Source organism: Oncorhynchus nerka, linkage group LG24 (genome assembly GCF_034236695.1).
Source record: "Oncorhynchus nerka isolate Pitt River linkage group LG24, Oner_Uvic_2.0, whole genome shotgun sequence".
Lineage (NCBI taxonomy): Eukaryota > Metazoa > Chordata > Actinopteri > Salmoniformes > Salmonidae > Oncorhynchus > Oncorhynchus nerka.
This window is the reverse complement of record NC_088419.1, coordinates 58,461,624-58,476,893: the sequence shown is the minus strand read 5'-3', so window position 1 is coordinate 58,476,893 and position 15,270 is coordinate 58,461,624.

Below are 15,270 nucleotides of genomic sequence, written 5' to 3'. Positions count from 1 at the left end.
TTGCAATCACCTCAGAGCCATCTGTATTAATTCCACACTTAGACTCATTTTCAGATTTCAATTGAACGGACTGGTTTTTACTCGGCCATCCCCACTATGCCTCTCGCTGTGTTATAAGCCTGTTGATTGTGAGAGGTCCTCTGTTACCGTTGTGTAATTTCAATGACGAAGCAAATCAAGTCGGTGTCCTCGAATGGTCTAAAAAGCACTCCTTGCATGTCTTAGCTCTCTCTTCTCCCTGTCAGTGTTCATGTTCAAGGGCACAGCTCTGATTGTTGCTGTGAAGTGCTTTCAGGTTCTCATACACTCACTCACGCATATCCCCTTTCACAACTTGGCTACTGACGCAGAGCACAGAGCTCTGTCTGCTAAATCTGAGCAGAGAACTAAGAAGTGATTGGTGAAAGGGTTTAATCTGTCAGACAAACAGAAAAGGCTCTGTACATGTCTGCGCTGATGGAACATGGCTGCTAGGCATGGCTACATGGAGTTTCAATAATGATCTGTGGCTGAGGTATAGATCTGTTGTTCTGATGCATTATGGCAGATTCTCTCTCGGAGAACACCTTACAGACCAGACTAAGGTTGAATATTTTACCAAAACCAGAAGCGTGATTCAAAAGCGTGATTCAAAAGCATATAAATAGGCCTATGTCTGGATTTGATTAGAGATTTGATCGAAAATTCAAGCCTGATGCTACCTGAGCCTGATGAGCCATACTTTAAATGGGATCTGCCCCTTTTTTCCCATTTTCGGCTAAAATGACATACCCAAATCTAACCTCCTGTAGCTCAGGACCTGAAGCAGGGATATACATATTCTTGATACCATTTGAAAGGAAGCACTTTAACGTTTGTGGAAATTTGAAATTAACGTAGGAGAATATAACACATTAGATCTGGTAAAAGATAATACAAAGAAAAAAACATGAGTTTGTTTAAACCTCTAAAAACCTCTTAAGGATTCCGTAAGAGTCCACATACTGGGACGGTTGTTGCTAACGTGCGCTAATGTGACAAGAATGACGTTGTAATAACAGCCAACTTTTCAGGACATGCATGATTCCATATGTGTTATTTCATAGTTTTGGTGTCTTCACTGTTATTCTACAATGTGGGAAATAGTAAGAAGAAAGAAAACCCCTTGAATGAGTAGTTGTGGCCAAACTTTTGACTGGTACTGTATATACTTTTTTCTAATACTATATTTCCCCTAATGTTATAACCTACCTCCTCTTTCTCTCTATTGCTTCATTCCTTCCTAGCTTTCAACAATTAAATGAAATACGTTTTGTTGTCCTTATCTTCATCATTCTAATGACATGCTTGCATAATATAGGACTAGAAATAGGTGCAGATGGCTTTCACTTCTCTTCGTGAAGATTGAATGGTTATGAGTCTGAATAAATAACTGCTATAGCCTACCATCATTGCGCATTCGCTCTTCTTTCAAACTACACGTGAGCTCTATTGGCTGCTGTATTTAGCATTCAGCAAACAAGAGCTTGCATCCCTCTTTGAATAGTTTATTGATATAAAAAGAAGCCTGGCAAGCTATTGTAGTCTAGCTTTTCCTGCATGGGACTCAGAGCTAAGGAGCATTTTCTTATAGAGAGGCCAGTATTTTAGTGATAGGCTGTTTTAAAACTGCAATAATAAAAATGAAGACACCTTTACAATTAAAAAATGAGGTAGTCCTGAGTGGTGCAGCGGTCTAAGGCACTGCATCTTAGTGCTAGCTGCATCACTACAGATCCTGGTACGATCCCAGGCTGTGTTGGGACCGGAAGACCCATGAGGTGGCGCACAATTGGCCCAGCGTTGTCCGGGTTAGGGGAGGGTTTGGCCGGCCGGGTTGTCCTTTTCCCATTGCGCTCTACCTACTCCTGTGGCTGCCCGGGCACAATGCACGCTGACACGGTCGCCAGGTGTACGGTGTTTCCTCCGACACATTGGTGCGGCTGGCTTCCGGGTTAAGTGAACATTGTGTCAAGAAGCAGGCGGCTTGGCGGAGTCATGTTTCGGAGGACGCACGGCTCTCGACCTTCGCCTCTCCCGAGTCCGTACGGAAGTTGCAGGGATGGGACAAGGCTGTAACTGCCAATTTGGATATCACAAAATTGGGGATAGAAAAAAAAATGAAAAAAGGTGACCCTGAAAGCCAGATGGAGATTTGTAAATTAGACACACATTTGGTCATTATATTACTGTAGCATAGGCTATGCTGCAGCAAATGCAGGTCTACCTGTCACGAGAAAAGAAAAAAGGGATGGTGCCAGGTTTACTCCAGACTTGATGCTTGGCATTCAGGCCAAAGAGTTGAAACTTTGTTTCATCAGACCAGAGTCTTGTTTCTCATAGTCTGAGAGTCTTTAGGTGCCTAGTGGGCTGTCATGTCTCTTTTACTGAGGAGAGGCTTCCGTCTGGCCACTCTACCATAAAGCCTGAATGGTGAAGTGCTGCAGAGATGGTTGGCCTTCTGGAAGGTTCTCCCGTCTCCACAGAGGAACTCGAGAGCTCTGTCGAGTGACCATCTCGGTTTTTGGTCACCTCCCTGACCAAGACCCTTCTCCCCCGATTGCTCAGTTTGGCCGGGCGGCCAGCTCTAGGAAAAGTCTTCCAAACGCCTTCCATTTAAGAATGATTGAGGCAACTGTGTTTTTGGGGACCTTCAATGCTGCAAACATTTTTGGTACCCTTCCACAGATCTGTGCCTCGACACAATCCTGTCGTGGAGCTCTACGGACCATTCCTTTAACCTCATAGCTTTGTTTTTGCTCTGACAGGCACTGTCAAGTGTGGGACCTTATATAGACAGGTTTGTGCCTTTCCAAATCATGTCCAATCAATTGAATTTACCACTGGTGGACTCCAATCAAGTTGAAAAAACATGGGCCTCCCGGGTGGCACAGTGGTTAAGGGCGCTGTACTGCAGCGTCAGCTGCGCCACCAGAGACTCTGGGTTCGCGCCCAGTCTCTGTCGTAACCGGCCGCGACAGGGAGGGTTTGGCCGATAGGGAAATCCTTGTCTCATCGCGCACCAGCGACTCCTGTGGCGGACCGGGCACAGTGCGCGCTAACCAAGGTTGCCAGGTGCACGGTGTTTCCTCTGACACATTGGTGCGGCTGGCTTCCGGGTTGGATGACGCTGTGTTAAGAAGCAGTGTGGCTTGGTTGGGTTGTGTATCGGAGGACGTATGACTTTCAACCTGTACGGGAGTTGTAGCGATGAGACAAGATAGTAGCTACTAAAACAATTGGATACCATGGAATTGGGGAGAAAAAGGGGTAAAATTCAACAACAAAAACACACCCCAAAAAAGTTTAAAAACCATCATACGGATGTTAGGTAAAGGGTCCGAATACTTACACTACCGTTCAAAAGTTTGGGGTCACTGAGAAATGTCCTTGTTTTTGAAAGAAAAACAAATATTTTGTCCATTAAAATAACATCAAATTAATCAGAAATACATTGTGGACATTGTTAATTTTGTAAATGACTATTGTAGCTGGAAACGGGTGATTTTTAATGGATTATCTACATAGATATACAGAGGCCCATTATCAGCAACCATCACTCCTGTGTTCCAATGGCACGTTGTGTTAGCTAATCCAAGTTTATAATTTTAAAAGGCTAATTGATCATTAGAAAACCCTGTTGCAAGTATGTTAGCACAGCTGAAAACTCAACAGTGAAGAGGCGACTCTGGGATGCTGGACTTCTAGGCAGAGTTGCAAAGAAAAAGCCATATATCAGACTAGCCAATAAAAAGAAAAAATTGAACACAGAACTCTGCCTAGAAGGCCAGCATCCCGGAGTCGCCTCTTCCCTGTTGACGTTGAGACAGGTGTTTTGCGGGTAATATTTAATGAATCTGCCAGTTGAGGACTTGTGAGGCATCTGTTTCTCAAACTAGACACACTAATGTACTTGTTCTCTTGCTCAGTTGTGCACCGGGGTCTCCCACTCCTATTTCTATGCTGGGTAGAGACAAATCAAACTGTATTTGTCACATACACATGGTTAGCAGATGTTAAAGCGAGTGTAGCGAAATGCTTGCGCTTCTAGTTCCGACAATGCAGTAATAACAATTCACAACAACTACCTTATACACACAAGTGTAAAGGGATGAAGAATATGTACATAAAGATATATGAATGAGTGATGGTACAGAACGGCATAGGCAAGATGCAGTAGATGGTATCGACTACAGTATATACATATGAGAAGAGTAATGTAGGGTATGTAAACATATAAAAGTGGCATTGTTTAAAGTGGCTAGTGATACATTTTTTACATCAATTTTGTCCTATAATAAAGTGGCTGGGGTTGAGTCAATATGTTGGCAGCAGCCACTCAATGTTAGTGGTGGCTGTTTAACAGTCTGATGGCCTTGAGATAGAAGCTGTTTTTCAGTCTCTCGGTCCCTGCTTTGATGCACCTGTACCTCGTCTTCTGGATGATAACGGGGTGAACAGGCAGTGGCTCGGGTGTTTGTTGTCCTTAATGATCTTTGTGGCCTTCCTGTGACATTGGATTTTGTAGATGTCCTGGAGGGCAGGTAGTTTGCCCCCAGTGATGCGTTGTGCAGACCTGACTACCCCCTGGAGAGCCTTACGGTTGTGGGCGGAGCAGTTGCCATACCAGGCGGTGATACAGCCCGACAGGATGCTCTCGATTGTGCATCTGTAAAAGTTTGTGAGTGCTTTTGGTGACAAGCCAAATTTCTTCAGCCTCCTGAGGTTGAAGAGGCACTGCTGCGTCTTCTTCACCACGCTGTCTGTGTGGGTGGACCAATTCAGTTTGTCCGTGATGTGTACGCCGAGGAACTTAACTTACTACCCTCTCCACTACTGTCCCGTCGATGTGGATGGGGGGGGGGTGCTCCCTCTGCTATTTCCTGAAGTCCACAATCATCTCCTTTGTTTTGTTGACGTTGAGTGTGAGGCTATTTTCCTGACACCACACTCCGAGGGCCCTCACTTCCTCCCTGTAGGCCGTCTCGTCGTTGTTGGTAATCAAGCCTACCACTGTAGTGTCGTCTGCAAACTTGATGATTGAGTTGGAGGCGTGCATGGCCACGCAGTCGTGGGTGAACAGGGAGTACAGGAGAGGGCTCAGAACACACCCTTGTGGGGCCCCAGTGTTGAGGATCAGCAGGGGGAAATGTTGTTTCTTTACCTCACCACCTGGGGGCGACCCATCAGAAAATCCAGGACCCAGTTGCAAAGGGTGGGGTCGAGATCCAGGGTCTCGAGCTTAATGATGAGTTTGGAGGGTACCGTGGTGTTAAATTCTGAGCTGTAGTCAATGAACAGCATTCTCACATACAGTGGGAAAAACAAGTATTTGATACATTGCCGATTTTGCAGGTTTTACTACTTACAAAGCATGTAAAGGTCTAATTTTTTATCATAGGTACACTTCAACTGTGAGAGACGGAATCTAAAACAAAAATTAATTTGTATTTTATTGCATGACATAAGTACATTTAACATTTACATTTAAGTCATTTAGCAGACGCTCTTATCCAGAGCGACTTACAAATTGGTGCATTCACCTTATGACATCCAGTGGAACAGTAGTGCATCTAAATCTTTTAAGGGGGTGAGAGGGATTACTTTATCCTATCCTAGGTATTCCTTAAAGAGGTGGGGTTTCAGGTGTCTCCGGAAGGTGGTGATTGACTCCGCTCTCCTGGCGTCGTGAGGGAGTTTGTTCCACCATTGGGGGGCCAGAGCAGCGAACAGTTTTGACTGGGCTGAGCGGGAACTGTACTTCCTCAGTGGTAGGGAGGCGAGCAGGCCAGAGGTGGATGAACGCAGTGCCCTTGTTTGGGTGTAGGGCCTGATCAGAGCCTGGAGGTACTGAGGTGCCGTTCCCCTCACAGCTCCGTAGGCAAGCACCATGGTCTTATAGCGGATGCGAGCTTCAACTGGAAGCCAGTGGAGAGAGCGGGGTGACGTGAGAGAACTTGGGAAGGTTGAACACCAGACGGGCTGCGGCGTTCTGGATGAGTTGTAGGGGTTTAATGGCACAGGCAGGGAGCCCAGCCAACAGCGAGTTGCAGTAATCCAGACGGGAGATGACAAGTGCCTGGATTAGGACCTGCGCCGCTTCCTGTGTGAGGCAGGGTCGTACTCTGCGGAAATGTATTTGATACATCAGAAAAGCAGAACTTAATATTTGGTACAGAAACCTTTGTTTGCAATTACAGGGATCATACGTTTCCTGTAGTTCTTGACCAGGTTTGCACAAACTGCAGCAGGGATTTTGGCCCACTCCTCCATACAGACCATCTTCAGATCCTTCAGGTTTCGGGGCTGTCGCTGGGCAATACGGACTTTCAGCTCCCTCCAAAGATTTTCTATTGGGTTCAGGTCTGGAGACTGGCTAGGCCACTCCAGGACCTTGAGATGCTTCTTATGGAGCCACTCCTTAGTTGCCCTGGCTGTGTGTTTCGGGTCGTTGTCATGCTGAAAGACCCAGCCACGACCCATCTTCAATGCTCTTACTGAGGGAAGGAGGTTGTTGGCCAAGATCTCGCGATACATGGCCGCATCCATCCTCCCCTCAATACGATGCAGTCGTCCTGTCCCCTTTGCAGAAAAGTATCTCCAAAGAATTATGTTTCCACCTCCATGCTTCACGGTTGGGATGGTGTTCTTGGGGTTGTTCTCATCCTTCTTCTTCCTCTAAACACGGCGAGTGGAGTTTGGACCAAAAAGCTCTATTTTTGTCTCAACAGACCACATGACCTTCTCCCATTCCTCCTCTGGATCATCCAGATGGTCATTGGCAAACTTCAGTCGGGCCTGGACATGCGCCGGCTTGAGCAGGGTGTGTGTTACTAATGTTAGTGTGTTACTAATGGTTTTCTTTGAGACTGTGGTCCCAGCTCTCTTCGGGTCATTGACCAGGTCTTGCCGTGTAGTTCTGGGCTGATCCCTCACCTTCCTCATGATTATTGATGCCCCACGGGGTGAGATCTTGCATGGAGCCCCAGACCGAGGGTGATTGACCGCCATCTTGAACTTCTTCCATTTTCTAATAATTGCGCCAACAGTTGTTGCCTTCTCACCAAGCTGCTTGCCTATTGTCCTGTAGCCCATCCCAGCCTTGTGCAGGTCTACAATTGTATCCCTGATGTCCTTACACAGCTCTCTGGTCTTGGCCATTGTGGAGAGGTGGGAGTCTGTTTGATTGAGTGTGTGGACAGATGTCTTTTATACAGTTAACTTCTTGCGTCGAGCCATCCCGGATCCGGTATCATGACTACAGCCTCAAGCTCATTACCATAACGCAACATTAACTATTCATGAAAATCGCAAATTAAATGAAATGAATCTATTTGCTCTCAAGCTTAGCCTTTTGTTAACAACACTGTCATCTCAGATTTTCAAAATATGCTTCTCAACCATTGCAAAACAAGCATTTGTGTAACAGTATTTATGGCTAACGTAGCATTTAGCGTAGCATTTAGCGTTAGCATTCAGCAGGCAACATTTACACAAAAAACCATAAAAGCATTCAAATAAAATAATTTACCTTTGAAGAACTTCAGATGTTCAGTTTTTCCTGAAAGATTATTTGTTTAGGACAAATCGCTCTGTTTTCTGCGTCACGTTTAGCTACGGAAAAAACCCTGTATCCAGGATTGTGTAAATCTATCAGCAAGCTCATTAGCATAACACAACGTTAACTATTCATGAAAATCGCAAATGAAATTAAATGAATCTATTTGCTCTCAAGCTTAGCCTTTTGTTAACAACACTGTCATCTCAGATTTTCAAAATATGCTTCTCAACCATTGCAAAACAAGCATTTGTGTAACAGTATTGATGGCTAACCTACCATTTAGCATTAGCATTCAGCATGCAACATTTACCACAAAAACCATAAAAGCATTCAAATAAAATCATTTACCTTTGAAGAACTTCAGATGTTTTCAATGAGGAGACTCTGTTAGATAGCAAATGTTCCGTTTTTACAAAAAATATTATTTGTGTCAACTAATCGCTCTGTTTTGTTCATCGCGTTTGGGTAAGGAAAAAAATTAAATAATAAGTCATTAAAACGCAAACTTTTTTCCAAATTAACTCCATAATATCGACAGAAACATGGCAAACGATGTTTAGAATCAATCCTCAAGGTGTTTTTCAGGTAGTATTACATTTCATTACATTTCATTATAGTACAACGGTTTGATTTGTCTAATCTTAGCAATTTCTTCTTAGCTAGCTACATAGCCGTCTTTGTATCATAGATAATTGCGTAATTATCGTATTTCGTCGTCCTAACGCAGTCTACACTGCCCTGCAGCTAGCCAGCTAGCTAACGTCCACCGTTAGCTAGTCCACCGTCTACCGATTAGCAACGGTTTGATTTGTCTAATCTTAGCAATTTCTTCTTAGCTAGCTACATAGCCGTCTTTGTATCATAGATAATTGCGTAATTATCGTATTTCGTCATCCTAACGCAGTCTACACTGCCCTGCAGCTAGCCAGCTAGCTAACGTCCACCGTTAGCTAGTCCACCGTCTACCGATTAGCAGCACAACTATTACACTCAACTGAACGAGTTGATTAGTGTAGTGTTAGCTAGCTACTTAGTTGTCTTTGCTGTCTTCGTATCCAAGATAATTGTGTAGTTTAGAGCGTGTAGTTTTAGAGTGATTATCTTAATTTACCGAGGTTAGCTAGCCAGCCATTTGTCGTCCTTAACATAGGAGACACTGCTGGCTAGCCAACAGCTAGCCAACGTCTACCGAACAGAACTTACGCACTCAACAATCCGGTCGCATTTCGCTTCGCTCCACAGGTGGTATCACATTTTTCATTTCATTTCATTACAGTACAACGGCTTGATTTGTTTGATCGTAGCTAGCTACATAGCTAGCTACATAGCCGTCTTTGTATCAAAGATAATTGTGTAGTCTTGAGCGATTTCCTAGGTTAGCTAGCCAGCTATTGTCGTTCTTTTAACGCAACGTAATGTAATCAACACTGCTAGCTAGCCAGCTAGCCCCGAATAGCAGCACAGTAGCACAGTAGAAACTATTACACTCAACGGAACGACTTGATTAGTGTAGTGTCAACAACGCAGACACTGCCAGCTAGCCTACATAGTCAACAACGCAGCCTCTGCCAGCTAGCCTACTTCAGCAGTACTGTATCATTTTAATAATTTTAGTCAATAAGATTCTTGCTACGTAAGCTTAACTTTCTGAACACTCGAGACGTGTAGTCCACTTGTCATTCCAATCTCCTTTGCATTAGTGTAGCCTCTTGTGTAGCCTGTCAACTATGTGTCTGTCTATCCCTGTTCTCTCCTCTCTGCACAGACCATACAAACGCTCCACACCGCGTGGCCGCGGCCACCCTAATCTGGTGGTCCCAGCGCGCACGACCCACGTGGAGTTCCAGGTCTCCGGTAGCCTCTGGAACTGCCGATCTGCGGCCAACAAGGCAGAGTTCATCTCAGCCTATGCCTCCCTCCAGTCCTCGACTTCTTGGCACTGACGGAAACATGGATCACCACAGACAACACTGCTACTCCTACTGCTCTCTTTCGTCTGCCCACGTGTTCTCGCACACCCCGAGAGCTTCTGGTCAGCGGGGTGGTGGCACCGGGATCCTCATCTCTCCCAAGTGGTCATTCTCTCTTTCTCCCCTTACCCATCTGTCTATCGCCTCCTTTGAATTCCATGCTGTCACAGTTACCAGCCCTTTCAAGCTTAACATCCTTATCATTTATCGCCCTCCAGGTTCCCTCGGAGAGTTCATCAATGAGCTTGATGCCTTGATAAGCTCCTTTCCTGAGGACGGCTCACCTCTCACAGTTCTGGGCGACTTTAACCTCCCCACGTCTACCTTTGACTCATTCCTCTCTGCCTCCTTCTTTCCACTCCTCTCCTCTTTTGACCTCACCCTCTCACCTTCCCCCCCTACTCACAAGGCAGGCAATATGCTCGACCTCATCTTTACTAGATGCTGTTCTTCCACTAACCTCATTGCAACTCCCCTCCAAGTCTCCGACCACTACCTTGTATCCTTTTCCCTCTCGCTCTCATCCAACACTTCCCACACTGCCCCTACTCGGATTGTATCGCGCCGTCCCAACCTTCGCTCTCTCTCCCCCGCTACTCTCTCCTCTTCCATCCTATCATCTCTTCCCTCTGCTCAAACCTTCTCCAACCTATCTCCTGATTCCTGCTCCTCAACCCTCCTCTCCTCCCTTTCTGCATCCTTTGACTCTCTATGTCCCCTATACTCCAGGCCGGCTCGGTCCTCCCCTCCCGCTCCGTGGCTCGACGACTTATTGCGAGCTCACAGAACAGGGCTCCGGGCAGCCGAGCGGAAATGGAGGAAAACTCGCCTCCCTGCGGACCTGACATCCTTTCACTCCCTCCTCTCTACATTTTCCTCTTCTCTCTCTGCTGCTAAAGCCACTTTCTACCACTCTAAATTCCAAGCATCTGCCTCTAACCCTAGGAAGCTCTTTGCAACCTTCTCCTCCCTCCTGAATCCTCCTCCCCCCTCCTCCCTCTCTGCAGATGACTTCGTCAACCATTTTGAAAAGAAGGTCGACGACATCCGATCCTCGTTTGCTAAGTCAAACGACACCGCTGGTTCTGCTCACACTGCCCTACCCTGTGCTCTGACCTCTGTCTCCCTCTCTCTCCAGATGAAATCTCGCGTCTTGTGACGGCCGGCCGCCCAACAACCTGCCCGCTTGACCCTATCCCCTCCTCTCTTCTCCAGACCATTTCCGGAGACCTTCTCCCTTACCTCACCTCGCTCATCAACTCATCCCTGACCGCTGGCTACGTCCCTTCCGTCTTCAAGAGAGCGAGAGTTGCACCCCTTCTGAAAAAACCTACACTCGATCCCTCCGATGTCAACAACTACAGACCAGTATCCCTTCTTTCTTTTCTCTCCAAAACTCTTGAACGTGCCGTCCTTGGCCAGCTCTCCCGCTATCTCTCTCAGAATGACCTTCTTGATCCAAATCAGTCAGGTTTCAAGACTAGTCATTCAACTGAGACTGCTCTTCTCTGTATCACGGAGGCGCTCCGCACTGCTAAAGCTAACTCTCTCTCCTCTGCTCTCATCCTTCTAGACTTATCGGCTGCCTTCGATACTGTGAACCATCAGATCCTCCTCTCCACCCTCTCCGAGTTGGGCATCTCCGGCGCGGCCCACGCTTGGATTGCGTCCTACCTGACAGGTCGCTCCTACCAGGTGGCGTGGCGAGAATCCGTCTCCACACCACGTGCTCTCACCACTGGTGTCCCCCAGGGCTCTGTTCTAGGCCCTCTCCTATTCTCGCTATACACCAAGTCACTTGGCTCTGTCATAACCTCACATGGTCTCTCCTATCATTGCTATGCAGACGACACACAATTAATCTTCTCATTTCCCCCTTCTGATGACCAGGTGGCGAATCGCATCTCTGCATGTCTGGCAGACATATCAGTGTGGATGACGCATCACCACCTCAAGCTGAACCTCGGCAAGACGGAGCTGCTCTTCCTCCCGGGGAAGGACTGCCCGTTCCATGATCTCGCCATCACGGTTGACAACTCCATTGTGTCCTCCTCCCAGAGCGCCAAGAACCTTGGCGTGATCCTGGACAACACCCTGTCATTCTCAACTAACATCAAGGCGGTGGCCCGTTCCTGTAGGTTCATGCTCTACAACATCCGCAGAGTACGACCCTGCCTCACACAGGAAGCGGCGCAGGTCCTAATCCAGGCACTTGTCATCTCCCGTCTGGATTACTGCAACTCGCTGTTGGCTGGGCTCCCTGCCTGTGCCATTAAACCCCTACAACTCATCCAGAACGCCGCAGCCCGTCTGGTGTTCAACCTTACCAAGTTCTCTCACGTCACCCCGCTCCTCCGCTCTCTCCACTGGCTTCCAGTTGAAGCTCGCATCCGCTACAAGACCATGGTGCTTGCCTACGGAGCTGTGAGGGGAACGGCACCTCAGTACCTCCAGGCTCTGATCAGGCCCTACACCCAAACAAGGGCACTGCGTTCATCCACCTCTGGCCTGCTCGCCTCCCTACCACTGAGGAAGTTCAGTTCCCGCTCAGCCCAGTCAAAACTGTTCGCTGCTCTGGCCCCCCAATGGTGGAACAAACTCCCTCACGACGCCAGGACAGCGGAGTCAATCACCACCTTCCGGAGACACCTGAAACGCCACCACTTTAAGGAATACCTAGGATAGGATAAAGTAATCCCTCTCACACCCCCCCTAAAAGATTTAGATGCACTACTGTTCCACTGGATGTCATAAGGTGAATGCACCAATTTGTAAGTCGCTCTGGATAAGAGCGTCTGCTAAATGACTTAAATGTAATGTAAATCTATCGACGATAAAATCCATCGTGGCAGTTTACTTTCAATTCTGAAGAAATGGAACGCGCATGGACGTACAGATTACGCACACAGGACACCGGGCCGGACACCAGGTAAATGTAGTCTCTTATGGTCAATCTTCCAATGATATGCCTACAAACACGTCACAATGCTGCAGACACCTCGGGGAATAGACAGAAAGCGCAGGCTCATTCCTGGCGCGTTCACAGCCATATAAGGAGACATTGGAACACAGCGCCTTCAGAATCCGGGGCATTTCCTGTATGAAACTTCATCTTGGTTTCGCCTGTTGCATTAGTTCTGGGGCACGCACAGATAATATCTTTGCAGTTTTGGAGACGTCAGAGTTGTGTCTTTCCAAGGCTGTCAATTCCATGCATAGTCGAGCATCTTTTCGTGACAAAATATTGCACTTAAAACGGGCACGTCTTTTTATCCAATAATGACACAGCGCCCCCATAGGTTCAACAGGTTAACGAGTTCAAAAAGGTGCAGTTAATACAGGTAATGAGTGGAGAACAGGAGGGCTTCTTAAAGAAAAACGAACAGGTCTGTGAGAGCTGGAATTCTTACTGGTTGGTAGGTGATCAAATACTTATGTCATGCAATAAAATGCAAATTATTACTTAAAAATCATACAATGAGATTTTCTGGATTTTTGTTTTAGATTCTGTCTCTCACAGTTGAAGTGTACCTATGATAAAGATTACAGACCTCTACGTGCTTTGTAAGTAGGTAAACCTGCAAAATCATCAGTGTATCAAATACTTGTTCTCCCCACTGTAGGTATTCCTCTTGTCCAGATGGGTTAGTGCAGTGTGATTGCGATTGTGTCGTCTGTGGACCTATTGGGGCAGTAAGCAAATTGGAGTGGGTCTAGGGTGTCAGGTAGGGTGGAGGTGATATGGTCCTTGACTAGTATCTCAAAGCACTTCATGATGACAGAAGTGAGTGCTATGGGGCGGTAGTCGTTTAGCTCAGTTACCTTATCTTTCTTGGGAACAGGAACAATGGTGGCCCTCTTGAAGCATGTGGGAACAGCAGACGGATAAGGAAGGATTGAATATGTCCGTAAATACACCAGCCAGCTGGTCTGCGCATGTTCTGAGGATGCGGCTGGGGATGCCGTCTGGGCCTGCAGCCTTGCTAGGGTTAACACGTTTAAATGTTTTACTCATGTCGGCTGCAGTGAAGGAGAGTCTGCAGGTTTTGGTAGCGGGCCATGTCAGTGGCACTGTATTGTCCTCAAAGCGAGCAAAGAAGTTGTTTAGTCTGTCTGGGAGCAAGACATCCTGGTCCGTGACGGGGCTGGTTTTCTTTTTGTAATCCGTGATTGACTGTAGACCCTGCCACATACCTCTTGTGTCTGAGCCTTTGAATTGCGACTCTACTTTGTCTCTATACTGACGCTTAGCTTGTTTGATTGCCTTGCGGAGGGAATAGTTACACTGTTTGTATTCGGTCATGTTTCCGGTCACCTTGCCCTGGTTAAAAGCAGTGGTTCGCGTTTTCAGATTTGCGCGAATGCTGCCATCAATCCACAGTTTCTGGTTTGAGACTGTTTTAATAGTTGCTGTGGGTACGACATCACCGATGCACTTGCTAATAAACTCACTCACCGAATCAGCGTATTCATCAATGTTGTTGTTTGACGCAATGCGGAACATATCCCAATCCACGTGATCGAAGCAATCTTGAAGCGTGGAATCAGATTGGTCGGGCCAGGGTTGAACAGACCTGAGCGCGGGAGCTTCCTGTTTTAGTCTGTCTATAGGCAGGGAGCAACAAAATGGAGTCGTGGTCAGCTTTGTTGTTATTTTAATAGACTATTTATTTATTTTTTCAAATACAATGACATTTCTAAGTGACCCCAACATTTTGAAAGGTAGTGTATGTAAATAAGGTATTTCTGAATTTTAATATTAATACATTTGCAAACATTTTTAAAAATTGTTTTTTCACTTAGTCATTATGAGGTATTTTTTTATTTAATTCCTTTTAGAATAAGGCTGTAACGTAACAAAATGTGAAAAAAGTCCAGGGGTTTGACTACTTTCCGAAGGCGTTGTACATATAGCAAACTCTAATGTTTCTAAGTGGAACAAAGAGAGTAGCTCCAGCACGCTGCATCAGTTGCATGGCCAAACAAGCCATGGCCAAACAAGCCATCTCCACCAAAGGGGGTAATGCTTGATAAGGAGGCTGTGTGCTTGAACTCATCCTCTCCGTGCAGTTATTTGAGTGCACTAGTACTGTTCCTATCTAGCTCCTGATTCTGTTTCCCCCAGCTACGGTTTAATGAGATGTAAGCCCCCTTCTGTTGTAGAAAAAAAAACTATCTGCCTTCAAAGGCCCTGAACGATGTAATGGTAGTTTCTACTCCACTGCAGTCCCGGAAGGATTTCCCTTCATTTTGACCCTCTCTTGTTCCGCTTGTTATACTTATACCTCAGTCTGTTTTATCACATTCGCAAGCCCATTTACCCCTCAAAGCCCTCCAAATGTAGACGTTTTTGAAATGGTGTAGGTAACCCTCTCACCAAACACTTGACTAGTTTAACATGGAAATGATGGTGAAAAGGACATCTCAGTAAATTAACTTGTATGATATTGATTCGCTAGGGGAGGCTAGGGATATTACTAATAGATATTTAAAGGCTTAGAAACACTACATTTTACTACAGCCATTGCTGTTGAGCCTATGTGATTGCATTACTTCAAACAAGTGTTGCTTTCATGTGCAATAATCTAACAGTCAAGTTGGTAGATTTCTTGCCGTCCACTAAATTATTTTGCTCTTTTACATTCAAGTGAACTAAAGCAACCTGGTTTGGTTTAGCCAATAATAAACATTACGTTTTGGAATAACGTGTGAATTTGGGGG